This window comes from Oncorhynchus masou, chromosome 32 (genome assembly GCF_036934945.1).
Source record: "Oncorhynchus masou masou isolate Uvic2021 chromosome 32, UVic_Omas_1.1, whole genome shotgun sequence".
Taxonomy (NCBI): Eukaryota; Metazoa; Chordata; class Actinopteri; order Salmoniformes; family Salmonidae; genus Oncorhynchus; species Oncorhynchus masou.
Window position 1 is genome coordinate 35,667,944 of NC_088243.1, and position 14,669 is coordinate 35,682,612.

At 43.4% G+C, this 14,669-nt stretch overlaps 1 protein-coding gene across 2 annotated transcripts in view; it reads left to right on the forward strand.

Annotated features, from left to right (window-relative positions):
- Positions 1-14,669, forward strand: part of LOC135526014 (peroxidasin-like) — a 97,685-nt gene that overhangs the window by 38,946 nt on the left and 44,070 nt on the right. The window lies entirely within an intron of this gene.

The following is a 14,669-nucleotide window of genomic DNA, read 5'->3' on the forward strand; positions in this document are numbered from 1 at the left end:
AGTTGAAGTTGGAAGTTTACATACACCTTAGCCAAATACATTTAAACTCAGTTTTCACAATTCCTGACATTTAATCTGAGTAAAGGTTGCCTGTCTTAGGTCAGTTAGGATCACTACTTTATTTTTAGAATGTGAAATGTCAGAATAATAGTAGAGATGAATATTTATTTCTGCTTTTATTTCTTTTATCACATTCCCAGTGGGTCAGAAGTTTACATAGACTCAATTATTATTTGGTAGCATTGCCTTTAAATTGTTTAACTTGGGTCAAACGTTTCAGGTAGCCTTACACACCTTCCCAAAATAAGTTGGGTGAATTTTGTCCCATTCCTCCTGACAGAGCTGGTGTAACTGAGTCAGGTTTGTAGGCCTCCTTGCTCGCACACGCTTTTTCAGTTCTGCCCACACAGTTTCTATAGGATTGAGGTCAGGGCTTTGTGATGGCCACTCCAATACCTTGACTTTGTAGTCCTTAAGCCATTTTGCCACAACTTTGGAAGTATGTTTGGGATCATTGTCCATTTGGAAGACCCATTTGCGTCCAAACCTTAACTTCCTGACTGATGTCTTGAGATGTTGCTTCAATATATCCACTTAATTTTCCTTCCTCATGCGGCCATCTATTTTGTGAAGTGCACCAGTCCCTCATGCAGCAAAGCACCCCCAATACATGATGCTGCCACCCCCGTGCTTCACGGTTGGGGTGATGTTCTTCGTAATAATGATGGTCATTATGGCCAAACAGTTCTATTTTTGTTTCATCAGACCAGAGGACATTTCTACAAAAAGTACGATCTTTGTCCCCATGTGCAGTTGCAAACCGTAGTCTGGCTTTTTTATGGCGGTTTTGGAGCAGTGGCTTCTTTCTTGCTGAGCGGCCTTTCAGGTTTCTTTTCACCTTTATTTAACCAGGTAAGCTAGTTGAGAACAAGTTCTCATTTACTACTGCGACCTGGCCAAGATAAAGCAAAGCAGTGCGATGCAAACAACAACACAGTGTTACACATAAACAAGCATGCAGTCAATAACACAATAGAAAAAAAAACGTTGTGGCGTGAGGAGGTAGGCAATAAATAGGCTATAGTAGCGAAGTAATTACAATTTAGCAGATTAACACTGGAGTGATAAATGAGCAGATGACGATGTGCAAGTAGAGATACTGGTGTGTAAAAGAGCAGAAAAGTAAATAAAAACAACATGGGGATAAGGTAGGTAGATTGGGTGGGCTATTTATTGATGCAGCGATCGGTTAGCTGCTCAGAAAGCTGATGTTTAAAGTTAGTGAGGGAAATATAAGTCTCCAGCTTCAGCATTTTTTGCAATTCGTTCCAGTCACTGGCAGCAGAGAACTGGAAGGAAAGGTGGCCAAAGGAGGTGTTGGTGTAGTGAGGGCCAGCCGACTAGAGCATACAGGTTGCAGTGGTGAGTGGTATAAGGGGCTTTGGTAACAAAACGGATGGCATCGTGATATACTGCATCCAGTTTGCTGAGTAGAGTTTTGGAAGCTACTTTGTAGATGACATTGCCGAGGTCGAGGATCGGTAGGATAGTCAGTTTTACTAGGGTAAGTTTGGCGGCGTGAGTGAAGAAGGTTTTGGGGCAAAATAGAAATCCGTTTCTAGATTGGAGATGTTTAATATGAGTCCGGAAGGAGAGTTTACAGTCTAGCCAGACATCTAGGTATTTGTCATTGTCCACATATTTTTTGAAAGGGGCATGCTTATTTAAGATGGTGAGGAAATCACTTTTAAAGAATGACCAGGCATCCTCGACTGATGGGATGAGATCAATATCCTTCCAGGATACCCGGGCCAGGTCGATTAGAAAGGCCTGCTCGATATAGGACTCGTTTTACTGTGGATATAGATACTTTTGTACTGTTTCCTCCAGCATCTTCACAGGGTCCTTGCTGTTGTTCTGGGATTGATTTTCAGTTTTCGCACCAAAGTACGTTAATCTCTAGGAGACAGAACGCATCGCCTCCCTGAGCAGTATGACGGCTGCGTGGTCTCATAGTGTTTATACTTGCGTACAATTGTATGTACAGATGAACGTGGTACCTTCAGGCGTTTGGAAATTGCTCCCAAGGATGAACCAGACTTGTGGAGGTCTACAATTTGTTTTCTGAGGTTTTGGCTGATTTCTTTTTAATTTTCCCATGATGTCAAGAAAAGAGGCACTTAGTTTGACAGTTGGCCTTGAAATACATCCACAGGTACACCTCCAATTGACTCAAATGATGTCAATTAGCCTATCAGAAGCTTCTAAAGCTTTAACATCATTTTCTGGAATTTTCCAAGATGCTTATAGGCCCAGTCAACTTAGTGTATGTAAACTTCTGACCCACTGGAATTGTGATGCAGTGAATTATAAGTGAAATAATCTGTCTGTAAACAATTGTTGGAAAAATGACTTGCCAAAACTATAGTTTGTTCACAAGAAATGTGTGGAGTGGTTGAAAAACGAGTTTTAATGATTCTAACCTAAGTGTATGTAACCTTCCGACAACTGTATGTATAGGTGACTAGGTGACTAGGCATCAGGATATATGATAAGCAGCGTAGATGACAATTGTATGTAAGTGGATGTATGTAGAGTCTATATAAATGTATGTGTGCATTATGTGTGTGTGAGCAAATGATGCAATGTGTGTTTATATGTGTGTTGGAGTATTAATGCGCGTAGTGCACGGTTGCCCAACTGGCCAGCGGGTGGTTTTGTTACATTACAGTGTCAAATATATATTAAAAAATGTATGGCACACGAGACTCCTGTCTGATTCATGGCTGTCTGAGTGGAATAATCCACTGTGGAGGCCGCGGGGGATGACACCAGTATCACCAGTAGGACATTGACTGTTAATTACCATAATTTCTAATCTACAATGTTTGTTTTGTTACAGTAATTTCTGTTAATATATTCAATATAGTATTACAGTCTTACCATTGTCATTGTAGGACATGTGATGCTGTTTGCAGAGCGCACGACCTTGGTGTGAGAAAAATGTTTTGGTTTATTTCATTCCATTTACGAGTTGTCAATTTATTAATTGTCTTTTGTTTGGAGTGATTACTTCTTATCCCCTGAGCAAATAGCCTACAGCTGTGTATATCTGTCCGGAGCTCACTAGCTCAGGAATCTCTGAGGGCCCAGAATATTTTATATGTTACAAGTTTGCTAGTAGGAGTTTCTGTCACGTCTGCTCCCGCTCTTCCCTCCCTGGCGCTTGAGGGCGTCAGACTGGCCTGCATCACGCACTCCTGCCATCTATTACACAAACCTGCTTTCCCTCTTCACGCGCATCAGCGATATTGGACTCACCTGGACTCACTCATCACCTGTTTATTTCCTCTCCTATATTTGTCAGTTCCCCTGCTCTGTTCCCCACTGCTGTATTAATTGTTTTTTGTTTGTGTTACTCGTTTGCTGACGCTGTTCCTGTCTCGTTCCATGTCCGTTCTATATTAAATGTTTGACTCTCCGTACCTGCTTAGTCTCTACAGGGTCAATTCATGTGACAGAATGCATCAGACAACTTACAAAGCATCGGGGAGTACTGGTGTTCCGGGTGGTGGTGACGTCGGCTCTGGATCGCTGTCGATGGAACCGGGGGTGCCTAGCCAGCTCGTCGGGCTTTCACGCCCTAGCTGGCTCGAGAGGTTTCCTATCCCCGGTTTACTCGGAAGGCGCCCATCCCACGTCAGGCCTCAGCTGGATCGTCAGGTCTTGTTCTAGTTTTTTTTGTTTGTTTTGTTGGTGACGTCGGGGTGGATTCTGCCGCCGATGGAACCGGGGGTGCCTATCCCAGCCCGTCGGGCTTCCACGCCCTGGCTGGCTCCAGAGATTTCCTTGCCTCGGTTGACTCGGCAGGTTTCCATCCCACGTCACGCTCCACCGGATCATTGGGCTCCCTAATTTGCAGCAGGATCGACAGGCGTCCTTGCCTCTACCGGATCGTCAGGTTCCCATGCCTCAGCCGGCTCGCCAGACTCCTACGCTCCTGCCTGTTCGTCGGGCTACCACGCCCCAACCGGCTTGCGCAGCGCCCATGTCCCGGCCGTTTCACCCAGGTGGCACGCCGGGTGGCGCCCCTAGACGGGGGGTACTGTCACGTCTGCTCCTGCTCTTCCCCACTCAACCCCACTCTTCCTCACTCATCATCCGTTTATTACCTCCCCTATATTTGTCAGTTCCCCTGCTCTGTTCCCGCTGCTGTATTAATTGTTTTTTGTTTGCGTTACTCGTTTGCTGATGCTGCTCCTGTCTCGTTCCATGTCCGTTCTATATTAAATGTTTGACTCCCCGTACCTGCTTTGTCTCTCCAGCGTCATCCATGTGACAGTTTCAGGTCAGACCAAATTAATAGTTAGTACAATGTTTCAAGTTCCCTGCAGACAGGTCATGCTTAGCCAATGTAATTTCTAGGATATTTATTTTTATCAGGATATTTTCTACCTGCGGGCTGCAATGTTTTTATTTGTTGGCTATTTTTACATATTGGCAAGGGCAATGGAATTACTTGTTTTTATTTGTATCATCTTCATTTAGATAGAATTTGATTAAACACATGACATTGATTTTTGAGATTTGAAGACTATTATAAATGAAAGGAAACTGTTCCACAAAAATGTGCATATGAAAATAATAACTTGGACACAGATCAGTAGAAATGGTACTATAACTTTGCACTCCAAATGAAAAAGGTTGCCGAGCGCTGGTGTAAACTGTTACCCTTGGGTCTGGAACAGATTATTTTCTTCTGGCTAGGCTATATTGATCTCTGGTTCTCGCTTTAGTCATTTGAGTGTCTTCATTTTTTTCATTGTATTTTTTGCTTAAAGCATCAGACAAGCTCAGTAACCTACATAGGGTACAGTGCATTCAAAGTATTCAGACTCCTTCCCCATTTTCACATTTTGTTACATTACAACCTTGCTCTGAAATGGATTTTTTAAAATCCTCATCAATCTACACACAATACCCCATAAAAACAAAGTGAAACAGGTTTTTGACATTTTTGCAAATTTATATATAAAAAAAAACCAGAAATACTTTATTTACACAAGTATTCAGACCGTTTGCTATGAGACTCGAAATTGAGCTCAGGTGCATCCTGTTTCCATTGATCATCCTTGATGTTTCTACAATTTTTATTCAATTGATTGGATATGATTTGGAAAGGCACACACCTGTCTATATAAGGTCTCACAGTTGACATTGCATACCAGAGCAAAAACCAAGCCATGAGGTCGAAGGAATTGTCCGTTGAGCTCCGAGACAGGATTGTGTCGAGTTACAGATCTTTGGAAGGGTACCAAAACATTTCAACAGCATTAAAGGTCCCAAAGAACACAGTGGCCTCCATCATTCTTAAATGGAAGAAGTTTGGAACCACCAAGACTATTCCTAGAGCTGGCCGCCCGGCCAAAATGAGCAATCAGGGGAGAAGGGCCTTGGTCAGGGAGGGGACCAAGAACCCAGTGGTCACTCTGACAGAGCTCCAAAGTTCCTCTGTGGAGATGGGAGAACCTTCCAGAAGGACAACCAACTCTGCATCACTCCACCAATCAGGCCTTTACAGTTGAGTGGCCAGACAGAAGCCACTCCTCAGTAAAAGTCACATGACAGCCCGCTTGGAGTTTGCCAAAAGGCACCTTAAGGAGTCTCAGACCATGAGAAACAAGATTCTCTAGTCTGATGAAACCAAGATTTAACTCTTTGGCCTGAATGACAAGCGTCACGTCTGGAGGAAACCTGGCACCATCCCTACAGTGAAGCATGGTGGTGGCAAAATCATGCTATGGGGATGTTTTTCAGCGGAAGGGACTGGGAGACTAGTCGGGATCGAGGAAAAGATGAACGGGGCAAAGTGCAGAGAGATCCTTGATGAAACCTTCTCCAGAGCACTTAATTACATCAAGATGTCAAGATGCAGTAGATGGTATAGCGTACAGTATATACATATGAGATGAGTAATGTAGGGTATGTAAACATTGTTTAAAGGGGCTAGTGATACATTTGTTACATCAATTTGTCCATTATTAAAGTGGCTAGAGTTGAGTCAATATGTTGGCAGCAGCCACTCAATGTTAGTGATGGCTGTTTAACAGTCTGATGGCCTTGAGATAGAAGCTGTTTTTCAGCTTGTCTCTCGGTCCCCACTTTGATGCACCTGTACTGACCTCGCCTTCTGGATGATAGCGGGGTGAACAGGCAGTGGCTCAGGTAGTTGTTGTCCTTGATGATCTTTTTGGCCTTCCTGTGACATCAGGTGGTGTAGGTGTCCTGGAGGGCAGGTAGTTTTCACCCGGTGATACGTTGTGCAAACCTCACTACTTACGGTTATGGGCGGAGCAGCTGCTGTACCAGGCGGTGATACAGCCCGACAGGATGCTCTCGATTGTGCATCTGTAGAAGTTTGTGAGTGTTTTTGATGACAAGCCGAATTTCTTCAGCCTCCTGAGGCTACTCCGCCTTCTTCACCACGCTGTCTGTGTGGGTGGACCATTTCAGTTTGTCCGTGATGTGTACGCCGAGGAACTTAAAACTCTCCACCTTCTCCACTACTGTCCCGTCAATATAGGTAGGGGGCTGCTCCCTCTGCTGTTTCCTGAAGTCCACGATCATCTCCTTTGTTTTGTTGACAATGAGTGTGAGGTTATTTTTTTGACACCACACTCCGAGGGCCCTCGCCTCCTCCCTGTAGGCCGTCTCGTCATTGTTGGTAGTCAAACCTACCACTGAAGTGTCGTCTGCAAACTTGATGATTGAGTTGGAGGCGTGTATGGCCACTCAGTCGTGGGTGAACAGGGAGTACAGGAGAGGACTGAGAACGCACCCTTGTGGGGACCCAGTGTTGAGGATCAGCGGGGTGGAGATGTTGTTACCTACCCTCACCACCTGGGGGCTGTCCGTCAGGATGTCCAGGACCCAGTTGCACAGGGCGGGCTCGAGACCCAGGGTCTTGAGCTTAATGACGAGTTTGAAGGGTACTATGGTGACCTCTTGAAACTCCCCATCCCGGATCCGGGATTGTGACTAAGCCTCAGGCTCATTAGCATAACGCAACGTTAACGATTTCTGAAAATCGCAAATAAAATTAAAATAATGCGTTTGCTCTCAAGCTTAGCCTTTTCTTAACAACACTGTCATCTCAGATTTTCAAAATATGCTTTTGAACCATAGAAATTGACTAATTTGTGTAAGAGTATGCAAAGCTAGCATAGCATTTTGTGTAGCATGTAGCACGCAACATTTTCACAAAAGCCAGATAACCAAATAAATAAAATCATTTACCTTTGAAGAGCTTCTGATGTTTTCAATGAGGAGACTCCCAGCCACATACCAAATGCGTGTGTTTCCTGAAAGCGTCTGTGTGTAGGAGAAATCGTTCCGTTTTCTACATTGCGCCTGGCAGTGAAACGAACCGAAAATGCAGTCACCTACAACGTGAAACTTTTGGATTAACTCATAATAAGAAAATGGCAAACGTTGTTTAGAATCAATCCTCAAGGTGTTTTTTCACATATCTCTTCATTGACATGCAGTTCGTGGGCTTGCTTTCTCTCTTGCCCCATGGAAAAATACTGGCAGGTGACTTTTGACCAATGCCGCAGGACACCGGTGACACGTGGTAAATGTGGTCTCTTATGGTCAATCTTCCAACGATCTGCCTACAAATACGTCACAATGCTGCAGACACCTTGGGGAAACGACAGAAAGGGCAGACTCATTCCTCTTGCGTTCACAGCCATATAAGGAGATCATGAAAGACAGAGCCTCAAAAATCCTTGTCATTTCCTGGATGCCAAGTCATCTTGGTTTTGCCTGAAGCTCACGTTAAAGGGCACGCACAGAAAGATATTTGTATTTCTGGACACGTCAGAGTGTTTTCTTCGAACAGTAGCAATTATATGCATAGTCGAGCATCTTTTTGTGACAAAATATCTTGTTTAAAACGGGAACGTTTTTCTTCCAAAAATGAAATAGCGCCACCATAAGTGTAAGAGGTTAAATGCTAAGCTGTAATCGATGAACAGCATTCTTACATAGGTATTCCTCTTGTCCAGATGGGTTAGGGCAGTGTGCAGAGTGATGGCGATTGCGTCGTCTGTGGACCTATTGGGGTGGTAAGCAAATTGGAGTGGGTCTAGTGTGTCAGGTAGGGTGGAGGTGATATGGTCCTTGGCTAGTCTCTCAATGCACTTCATGATGACGGAAGTGAGTGTTACAGGGCGGTAGTCATTTAGCTCAGTTACCTTAGCTTTCTTGGGAACAGGACCAATGGTGGCCCCCTTGAAGCATGTGGGAACAGCAGACTGTTTAAATGTTTTACACACATTGGCTGCAGTGAAGGAGAGCCCGCAGGTTTTGGTAGCGTGTGTCAGTGGCACTGTATTGTCCTCAAAGCAAGCAAATAAGTTGTTTAGTCTGTCTGAGAGCAAGACATCGTAGTCCGCGACGGGGCTGGTTTTTCTTTTGTAGTTTGTGATTGACTGTAGACCCTGCCACATACCACTTGTGTCTGAGCCGTTGAACTGCAACTCCACTTTGTCTCTGTACTGACGCTCAGCTTGTTTGATCGCCTTGCGGAGAGAAAAGCTACACTGTTTGTATTCGGTCATGTTGCATTTGCTAATAAACTCGCTCACTGAATCAGCGTATTCATCAATGTTGTTGTTTGACATTATGCGGAACATATCCCAGTCCACGTGATCGAAGCAATCTTGAAGCGTGGAATTCGATTGGTCGGACCAGCGTTGAACAAACTTGAGCGCGGGGTCTTCCTGTTTTAACCTCTGTCTATAGGCTGGGAGCAACAAAATGGAGCTGTGCAGAGACACTCTCCATCGAACCTGATGGAAATGATGGGCTACCCTGACCTGGATGAAGCTGGGCCAATTGTGCGCCGCCCTATGGGACTACCAATCACGGCTGGTTGTGATACAGCCTGGAATCGAACCAAGGTTTGTAGTGACACCTTGAGCACTGAGATGCAGTGCCATAGACCGCTGTGCCACTCAGGAGCCCTCTAGACTGACTCATTGAGCCCAAAATAAGAATAATGCGGTAACATAACAAAGTGTGGAAAAAGTGAAGGGGTCTGAGTACTTTCCGAATGCAAGGTATAGTTGATTTTATTCAAACCTAGGGTGTGTCTAAAAATGGACTCTCGGTCGACCAATATAATTTTTTTGTCTGATACAGTTGAAGTCTGAAGTTTACATACATCTTAGCCAAATACATTTAAACTCAGTTTTTCACAATTCCTGACATTTAATCCGAGTAAAAGTTGCCTGTCTTAGGTCACCACTTTATTTTAAGAATGTGAAATTTCAGAATAATAGTAGAGAGAATTATTTATTTCATCACATTCCCATTGGGTCAGAGGTTTACATACATGCAATTAGTATTTGATAGCATTGCCTTTAAATTGTTTAACTTGGGTCAAACGCTTCGGGTAGTCTTCCACAAGCTTCCATAATGAATTGGGTGAATTTTGTCCCATTCCTCCTGACAGAGCTGGTGTAACTGAGTCAGGTTTGTAGGCCTCCTTGCTCGCACACGCCTTTTCAGTTCTGCCCACACATTTTCTATAGGATTGCGGTCAGAGCTTGGTGATGGCCACTCCAATTCCTTGACTTTGTTGTCCTTAAGCCATTTTGCTACAACTTTGGAAGCATGCTTGGTGTCATTGTAAATTTGGAAGACCCATTTGCAACTGATTTATTTTGTTTTTCTCATGATGTCAAGCAAAGAGGCACTGCGTTTGAAGGTAGGCCTTGAAATACATCCACAGGTACATCTCCAATTGACTCAAATGATGTCAATTAGCCTTTCAGAAGCTTCTTAAGCCATGACTTAATTTTCTGAAATTTTCCAAGCTGTTTAAAGGCCCAGTCAACTTAGTGTATGTAAACTTCTGACCCACTGGAATTGTGATACAGTGAATTATAAGTTAAATAGTCTGTCTGTAAACAATTGTTGGAAGAAAAATGTTTACCTTTATTTTTCTAGGAAAGGCAGTTAAGAACAAATTCTTATTTTCAATGACGCCTAGGAAGAGTGGGTTAACTGCCTGTTCAGGGCAGAATGACAGATTTTGTACCTTGTCAGCTCAGGGATTTGAACTTGGAACCTTTCGGTTACTAGTCCAATGCTCTAACCACTAGGCTACACTGCCGACTTGCCAAAACTATAGTCTGTTAATGAGACATTTGTGGAGTGGTTGAAAAATGAGTTTTAATGACTCCAACCTAAGTGTATGAGACATTTCCTACTTCAACTGTATATATTATAATTATCAAATGGCAAATCTTATCATCTTTGTTAGTCACTCTCATTATAACCCCAGCACCCGTCAGATGTGGTGGATGCAATGTTTGTGTTTACATTCACATGCAAGCAAATATTTCTGAAATGTCTGTCTCCCTAGTTTCTCCACCTACTCAGTCTCACCTTCCCTTCCATTAACCGTCTCATCTCCTCCTTTCACCCCTGGGTTAGATAACGCAGGCCTTCAGCCCACCAGGCTCACTGTAGGCGTTGGAATGGTTGAACTGTAAAAAAAATTGATTAGATTTTTTTGGGCTGTTCTGTAGATCCGTGTTTTGTCTTTACTCGAAGCTGATTATCATGTGATGGACGAGTTCATGAGAATAACTTCAGACACACACACACGCACACACACACACACACACACACACGCACGCACGCACGCACGCACGCACGCACACACTTCTCTGAATGCTGTAACTGCAGCATAGCGTGGGTGATTCCCATGGTTGTTTGTCTAGTTTTAATTATAAGGTCCTGTCCCTTTAAAGCAGAGATAATCTGAGGCCAGCACACTGACCATGCCCTTGTGATCAACCCTTTAACCCTGCATCTCTCACCCTGCCATCATAGCCTGGTGGATTGTCCCTTTATCTCCCTTAGGCCGCAGTAAAGCCCCCTCCTTGAGGTCTTTCATGTGCCCTCCACTGTACGACCTGACAGAAAAGTCTGTACAGCCCCTTTAAGGGTCAGCTTTCGGTCAAAGGGTCTAGTGTTACGGGAATATGGTTTGTGATAATAACTAATGCCAGAAGTCTTTCCTGGCCATGTTATGTATTCTAAGTAGCCTTGGCTTTTGCCAGCCGGAATGATTCATAGGGCCAGGAGTCTCTCCTTGTTTCTGTAGTGTGTATTGCTGAGCGATTTGTGCTTTTTGAGGTCGGTTTGGTTCGATTGTTAGAAAATAATCACGGTTTTCGATTTCAGTTTCGAATATTTTTGTTTCCATTAAATGCGCTATGCATTATGTGTGTTGAATACTATAACAACACAGAATAAAACAATGAATAAAAGTCCCATGATGGTAGTGACTGTCCATTACTGCTTACACTTATTAACCATCATTTATTCACATGACTTTAATAAAATATTTCAGTATATTACATTTGTTTTATTATTTAATTCCAAGTCATCATCTCATCTCTACAGAGCTGCTGCTTAGGCTGTCTGACAAAATCACTATTTTGTAGTTCTTCAAAGTAAATTAGACATACTTTTATGAATGCTGAATACCAACTATCAATCACTTAGATCATGTATTTTCGGGTAGAGATACACCACGAAGCAACAGCTGCTCTCTGTATATCCTCACACAATTTCGCATTCTAAAAAGAAACACAGACCTGACAAGTAGATGTGCAATGGATTATGGTCATTGTAGTTAATTACAAAGTTTTAGGTGCAAAATTTAGTCGAATTTTGGCTTGTTGGAAACTACAACATCGCACAGTTCAGGATGGGTCTGTTTTATCTCTAGATAAACGGTGCAATGTACCCGTGGAGCTCACAGGGAAAAAAACGACCAAATGGAATTCAATTTTTTTTAACCAACATCGGTCAATTAGTTGTTTTGAAAACTGAAAAATAACTGAAATTACAGTTAATCAGTCAGCACTAGTAGTGGGAGGCAGCTTGGTGTACACGAACACCCTCTAGGAAGGACGCTATAGTCTACCACAGCACCTTATCCCCAATCTATCTCCTATTGCCTAACCAGGGCTCTTGAGTTACTTCCAAGTCAGGTCACATGGTCAGGAAGCACTCGGGGCCCTGCTTATCTGTGATCTAAATCCAAATATCCTGTTGTGGTTTCTGTTGCTGTTATTTTTGTTGGTGGCGCACTGATTGAGTTTTACCCTGGCATTGGGTCAGGTTGCATAGTTAGACATTTCATTAGATAGTATGAGATTACGGACCGAGAATACGTTACAGGCCTTGGGTTCTTCTCAGTGTTCTGTCATTGGCGGTGAGGAATAACATCTCTCTTTGTGTCCCTCGTACAGTTTCACAACACATGTTTGTGGGTGTACAGTTGGACTAAAATGGCGGGTCAGTTGAGATCTCATTGAACTGTATAAGGACGAGGCCACAGAGGCTTTGGGGTTATTCAAGCAAAAGGCCTCAGTACTCTTCCCCTCGAGAGTTGACCCCACAGCTCCCGACTCCATCCGGTTTCCCACGCAGATCCCACACTTCCAGGCCTCACCACAGTCTCTCTCTCTCTCTCTCACACACACACACGCACGCACGCACGCACGCACACACACACACACACACACACACACACACACACACACACACACACACACACACACACACACACACACACACACACACACACACAGCATATGTTTTACTGTCTTTGTGGGGACCAAACAACCCCTAAGCCTAAAACAGCCTTTGTCCTAACCTTGTGGGGACATTTGGGGATTTCTGGTATCCACAAGGATAGCAATACAAGCCCACCCGCACACGCACACACACGCACGCACGCACACACTCACTCACATACACACACACACACACACACACACACACACACACACATGTCCATATACTTCTAGGTGTTCGGCTTTAGCTACAGTCAGCCTCAATGTCCTCTGGCTGCCTGTAAACTAACTCTCTGAGTTAAGCTGAACATTCAGACTCTATAGTCTCCCAACAACAAGTCCACAGTTCTTTGGCTACGAAGCAACATGGTGCTTTCAATTTCACCAATAACAGTTGGTCTACTCAGCTGACGTCTGTTTGACAAGATCAGTGTTCAATTTGCCTCAACACCCTTGTTGACATGTCAAGTTTAGTAAGGAAGATATGCTGTCTGGAGATCTTTGACATGTCATCAAATGCCTTTCACACTGTCAAGAAATGTCCTTCATATGTTGATTACGTAAGAGCCCAGAGCGGCATCTATTGTACTGTGGTATGCGCTAAATGAGAAGCCATGTGTGTGTTTGACAGAGAAGATCGCTCCCAGTTCATCCCCCCCCAGGATGTTTCCAATCTCCTGCGCTGGCTAACACTCAGCTCAGCCTCCGTCAGCATCAGTGGATGCCTGTCTGTGAGTGCAGTGCATTCGACCGTGCTGCCTTTGATGATCATCACTGTCACATAGGATCAACTGGACAAACATCAGAGAGTGATGAGATATCCCTGATAGAGGAAGATAGAGAAAGCGGAGCTGTGTCTTTTTCCATAGGCCCACATTGCGTCATATTGGCTGAGAGCAAATGGGGATCTCTCATCGACTCGACCCATCGATGTAAAGTAACTGGAGATGAGTAGAAGATGAAAGGGGAGATTGCCCTAAGCCATTGCTATTCTAGTGTCATATCTCTCTCACGTTAAGAAGGAGGGAAAACACAGACATGTCATGTGATGTTTGTCTTTAGATGTAGGTAACCTAGTGGTTAGAGCGTTGTGCCAGTAACCCGAAAGGTTGCTGGATCGAATCCCCGAGCTGACAAGGTAAAAAAAAACATCTGTCGTTCTGCCCCTGAACAAGGCAGTTAAGAACACTGTTCCCTGGTAGGCTGTCATTGTAAATAAGAATTTGTTCTTAAACTGACTTGCCAAGTTAAACAAAGGTTACATTTAAAAATGTTCTGGAACGTCATAGTGATGCTATACAAGCATTACATTACTTGAGACATGGTGCTCTTTTGTGAAAGTCTTCGCAGAACTCGGAGGGACCTCACCAACCCTCTGTCATATATTCTATTTTTTCAGAATGTATGTATATATATATTTTACATTATGATTTGTCAACCTTTTGTACATGTATGTTATGCAAGTTATGATGAGCGTTCTGTTTTTTGACAGCTTTGACGTTTTTCTCCGCTCTGCATATTGTGTCAGTTGCTTTACATTGGTCATCTAGTTAATAGAATCTGCCCCTAATGATCAACCAATCATGCAGTGATGTAGCTAATATTCATTTATTGTGATACCTGAGTGGATGGACATTCTCACTGTCAAAAATACTATTTCAAAACATTGATCCCATGAAATTGGTTTTATGATAGCTCCTTTCGTACAGTAACTGGGCCATTCAACTAAGCCGTTCTTTCACTGTCAGAATCGGAATCACAGAGTACATTTGGGCATACCCAGAATTTGACTTGGTGATGTGATGCTGCTGGAAATAAGCAACATATAGAAACTGAGGAATTTACACAAAGTGTACATACATTTATGACAAAAAAAAGATAAGTTGACATAGAACTGTAGAATACGAGCAGATTTACAGTGAGAAATGTATGATTTACAGTATAAATAATATTTAGAAATGCAGAAGTAGGGACTTGTGTTAGGTGCTAGAGAGAATTCATTTG